This window comes from Triticum dicoccoides, chromosome 4B (genome assembly GCF_002162155.2).
Source record: "Triticum dicoccoides isolate Atlit2015 ecotype Zavitan chromosome 4B, WEW_v2.0, whole genome shotgun sequence".
NCBI classification, from domain to species: domain Eukaryota; kingdom Viridiplantae; phylum Streptophyta; class Magnoliopsida; order Poales; family Poaceae; genus Triticum; species Triticum dicoccoides.
This window is the reverse complement of record NC_041387.1, coordinates 518,353,194-518,359,044: the sequence shown is the minus strand read 5'-3', so window position 1 is coordinate 518,359,044 and position 5,851 is coordinate 518,353,194.

Below are 5,851 nucleotides of genomic sequence, written 5' to 3'. Positions count from 1 at the left end.
GGCCCTAGGTGTGCCCCAAGTAGGAGGAGTCCTACTTGGGTTCCTAGTAGGATTCGGCCCCCCTTCCTTTTACCAGAGGGGGAAAGTGGGAAGGAGAGAGAGGGGGAGAAAAGAAAGGGGGACACTACCCCCTCCCCTTGTCCAATTCGGACTCCTCCCTGGTGGGGGGCGCGCCACCCCTTTGTGGTCTGGTGTGCCTCCCTCCTATGGCCCATATGGCCCATATCTTCCCTCGGGGGTTCCGGTAACCCTCCAGGTAGTCCGATATGTATCTGATACATTTCGGAAAACTTTCTTGTCCGAATACTACCTTCCAATATATTAATCTTTACCTCTCGGCCATGTCTAGAGTCCTCGCCATCTCCGTGATCTCATTCGGGACTCCAAACAACCTTCGGTCACCAAAACACATAACTCATATAATACATGTCGTCATCGAACGTTAACCGTGCAAACCATACGGGTTCGAGAACTATGTAGACATGACTGAGACACCTCTCCGGTCAATAGCCAATAGCGGAACTTGGATGCTCATATTGGTTCCCGCATATTCTACGAAGATCTTTATCGGTCAAACCGCTATGTCAACATACATTATTCCCTTTGTCGTCGGTATGTTACTTGCCCGAGATTCGATCATCGGTATCTTCATACCTAGTTCAATCTTTTTACCGGCAAGTCTCTTTACTCGTTCTGTAATGCATCATCCTACAACTAACTCATTAGTCACATTGCTTGCAAGGCTTCTTATGATGTGCTTTACCGAGAAGGCCCAGAGATACCTCTCCGATACTCGGAGTGACAAATCCTAATCTTGATCTATGCCAACCCAACAAACACCTTTGGAGATACCTATAGAGCATCTTTATAATCACCCAGTTATGTTGTGATGTTTTATAGCACACAAGGCATTCCTCCGGTGTCCGAGAGTTTCATAATCTCATAGTCGGAGGAATATGCATTTGACATGAAGAAAGCAGTAGCAATAAAACTGAATGATCATTATGCTAAGCTAACAGATGGGTCTTGTCCATCACATCTTTCTCCTAATATCCTGTTCATCAAATGACAACACATGTCCATGGCTAGGAAAATTAACCATGTTTGATCAACGAGCTAGTCAAGTAGAGGCATACTAGGGACACGGTGTTTTGTCTATGTATTCACACATGTATCAAGTTTCCGGTTAATACAATTCTAGCATGAATAATAAACATTTATCACGAAATAAGGAAATATAAAATAACAACTTTATTATTGCCTCTAGGGCATATTTCCTTCAAGGGCTTGTGGTGGTGCTCCACCGTCACCCAAAAGATCATCACTATGCTATATGGCGCTGGGTACCTCCATCAAGAAAGATTCAGGGGGTCCTTACTCCGTCAGGGGTCCACAACCTCATGCTGGCGAGCTAGTGATCATTATCTATCATCTTATCCCGGGCTTCGGAATTCATATTCATCCCTTTCTTCGAGGTCTTCTCCACTTCTACAGCCTCCAGCTCCACCATCTCACACCCAACACAATCCACCAGATCACCTACTTCATCGCCTTCTATGAAGCACTCCTTTGCTGCGAGCCCAACTTCACACTTTTGCTCAAGTTTTTTTGAGTTAAGATGCAGATGAACGACAATGAGCCAACCGAGTGTGGGGTGGTGATGACAAGCAAGATTCTGGGTACACGGTGGCTAAAGGGGAAATTCCTCGGCACCACGTAGAACTGGCGGGAGGAATGGTTCTACATGTCCTACACACCGTTGACCAACCCTAACCAAGAATGGGTCGCCACTGCCCTCACAGCCACCCCCTGGACAAGCTCTACTCTCAGAACCCCAAGATCATCACTTGGGGAAACATACGAGGTGGTGAAGCTTATGGAAAGGTGGACCATTCCATCAAGAAGGGGGTCACTATCGTCGTATGATTTACATAGCCCTAACACGCGGCATCCAACCTCTCAAGACCCTATATCACCCTAATGGGAGTACACCGGGACGGGCGGTGATACCACTACCCTCTGAGGTGGTTTTTATGGGAAGAAAACCATCAAGGAGATGCAGTCCCTCCTTTTTAGGGGCAAAAGCGGAGTGTCACAGCCCCAGATCAGCCCTTGTTTGTTTTTGCTTTAGCATCCATGCAAAATGTTTAAATTTTATGAAATTTGAAATGGGGATGACCAAGCCCTAGCACCAAAGCATTGCAAATAGGTTCAACTTCAAAATATTTTCAAAGAACCCAAATTGGTTTGCAAAAATGTTCATGATTACTGGAAAAGGGTGAAAACCATATCCAGAGATGATGGATATTTTTCCAAGACATTTTTAGATTTTTGATTAAACCATATTGTATTTGAATTGGGGCATTTAAATACTGTTAATATTTTTAAATGCTCCAACAATTCTGAAAATAGTTGAGGGCCTCTGTAATAATTCAGTTAATGTCCACAATTATTCTCAGGATTTATAAAAAATGATTTAGTGTCTAAAACTAAATCAAAACAAACTACAGAAAATAGAAATAGAAAAGAGGAAATAAAAGAAAGGGAGAGAAGGCCACCAGGCCACCTACCTAACTTACCTGGCGCCCACTTACCTGGCCCAGCACGGCCCAGCCCATCTCCACTCCCCCTGTCGTCTTCCTCCTCGCCAGAAGGACTGAGGCGTGGCATGCGCCCGAGAGGCCTGGCCACCTCCTGCTTCCCCTGGCCACCTCCTGCTTCCTCCTCGATGCCCCGGTGACGCCACGCGCCTCCCCGACCCCCTCTCACTCTCTCCCTCCCCTGACTCCCTTCCCCGAGCTCACCCGAGAGTCGCCGTCGCCGCCGTTCGCCATAGCCGCAGCCACCAGCCCTCCCTCGCCCTTCCGCCAGTTCCAGAAGCTCCGCCGCTAACCTCTACACCGTCCCCGCCAAGCCACACGAGCGGACGCGCCCTACAGCGGCTTCCCCGACCTCTTCTTCAAGCTTCGGCCGCCGAGATCGCCGGCGACCGTGTGCCCTCCCTGACGCCTCCCCGAGCTCCCCGAGACCACCGTCGCAACCCCTGTGAGCCTCCGGTAGATTCCCCTCTTCTCCCCGCGTCGATTTCGCGCCCTAGCCACAGATGCACATAGCCGAGTTGTGCTCGCCGCCGGCGAAGTCGTCACCATGGCTTGAGCAAGCCCAGCTTGCCCCTGAGCATGTCATCACGCTCGCGCTGCTCCCAGGAGCCGATCTAGCCCACCTGTTCATCTCACCGTGCACCACAACGCCGATTCCAAGCACACCCGAACTCCGGCCGCCGCCTTGGAGCTCGCCGTCGTCGGCTCCGGCCACCATAGGTCCGGCCACCACCACCGTTCGACGCGTGCCACTGCGTGCGTTTGAATGCAACTAACCGCGCTCGAAATGATGCCCTGAGGGCGATTTCCGAAGCCCGCCGCCGCATCTGGCCTCGCCGGCGTCATGTCGCCGGTGGGGTTGACCCACTTGACCACGGCGGAACCCCCCCTGGGTCGATGACAGGTGGGGCCAGCCCCTGTTAATTAGTTTAGGTGTTAGATTAGTTAACACTAATTAATTTAGTTAATTATTTAAGCCACTGACATGTGGGCCCAGCCCTGCTGACATTTTCGTTAGTATTAGTTTAACCCTAATCAACCCGGTTAACCAACTGAGTCACTGACACGCGGGACCCACTGTCAGGTTTGACCTGGACCCGCCTAGTTAACCTGCTGACATCAGCATGACCTAGTGCTGACGCAATAAATCATTTTCTGGTTTTAAAATAATTCAGGAAATTCCAGAAAATTGTATAAACTTCTAAAAATCATAGAAATTCAACCGTAACTCCAAATTAAATAATTTATATATGAAAAATTATCAGAAAAATTCAAGGAATCCATCTGTACCATTTTCATGCATGTTAGAACAACTTATAGCTGCTGTATAGCACAAATCAATTAAATGGCCTTTGAATAATCACATATGGAGTTTGAATTTGAATCTTGTATTCAAACCAACTTCATTTAATCTGTTGCTAGTTGCATTAGCCCAAAACACATTCATTTTGCCATGTCATGATCATGCATCATATTGTGCATTGCATTGATTGTGTTCCCTTCTGTGTTGCCGGTATTTGTCCCCTCTCGATAGACGTGATACCGATGATGTGATCGTTGACACCGATGAAGAACTATATTATCTTCAGAAGTGCCAGGCAAGCAAAACCCCCTTGTTCATTCCGATACAATCCCACTCTCTCGCTTCTGCTCTCTTTTACTGCATTAGGACAACAACGATTCATTTGTTACTTGCTGCGGTAGCTGAACCCCTTTATCCTTTGCATGACCTGTCATTCCACAGTAAATAGATGAAACCCACTAGTATGAGTAGGAGTTGTTTGAGCCCTGTTGTGCCTACTCATTCATGCTTGTTTGTCATGCCTGCTACTGCTTAGAGTTGAGTTAGGTCTGATTCATCGGGGATGAATCAGAGGTGTGTGAACATGTCCTACTGTGTGTGAGCTAAGTGTGTGAACACGATTTGGTAAAAGGTGTCGGTGAGAGGCCATGTAGGAGTACATGGTGGGTTGTCTCATTGAAGCCGTCCTCAGGAACTGAGTTCTGTGTTTGTGATCCATGATTCAGCTACTACCATACATTGGGCCCTGAAATATGACCCCGCTCGACTTCTTATTCACCCTAGTCCTCTGTCCAGGAGTTGCAAGTAGTTTCTGGTGTTTGTAGCTTACTGGAGGCCGTGGACAGCGCTGACCGTAGGGGTGGGCTGTGATGCGGTAGGTACGTGGCACGGTGTACCGGATGCCCGTTTGGTATCTCGGGAACCCTGTTCACATCGTTTGGGGCTGTGAGCGAAACTCCGGCCGGATCTCCTCATGGATGGAACCCGAATAGGCGATAAACCTGGACTAGAGACTTGAGTGTTTAGGTAGGTCGTGGTCTACACCCACGTCGGCTTTCGCTTGAAGTTTGCCGAGCACATGTCGTGTGCAGACGCTAAGTGGTGGAAACATGCATGAAGAAGTACACCCCTGTAGGGTTAACATCATCTATTCGAATAGCCGTGTCCGCGGTAAAGGACTTCTGGGTTGCTTATATCAGTTCATAGACAAGTGAAAGTGGATACTCTAAAATACGCAAGATAAGTGTGAGTGCTATGGATGGCGTTCTCGTAGGGAGACGGGAGCGGATCCATAGTGGTGTATTGATATGGTGAATATGTGGACTCGTGTGCGCCACCTCAAAAGAGTACTTGTTGATAATAGTTTAGGATAGCCACCGAGTCAAAGCTGGCTTGCTATAGTTAAACCCCACCATCCCCTTTGTTGATAATGATGCATATGTAGTTAGTTCTGATGTAAGTCTTGCTGGGTACATTTGTACTCATGTTGCTTAATTTATGTTTTTGCAGAGAGACTTCGGTCTCGTTAGTAGTTCCGCGTGGACTTCGACGTTTAGCTTGTTACCTCAGCTACGATCTTGTGCCCTTGTCAGGATCTGGTAGATAGTCAGGCTTCTCAGCCTTTTTCATTTATAGATGTCTGTACTCAGACATGATAGCTTCTTCTTGTGTTTTGATTTGTATGCTCTGAATGTTGGGTCATGAGACCCATGTTTGTAGTATCTCGCTCCTCGGAGCCTATTGGATAAACTACTTGAGTCGTAGAGTCATTTTGTGATGCCATGTTGTATTGCACATATCGAGCATATTGTGTGTATGTTATTGAAATGCTTGGTATGTGTGGGATCTGACTATCTAGTTGTTTATCTTTAGTAGCCTCTCTTACCGGGAAATGTCTCCTAGTGTTTCCACCGAGCCATGGTAGCTTGCTACTGCTCCGAAACACTTA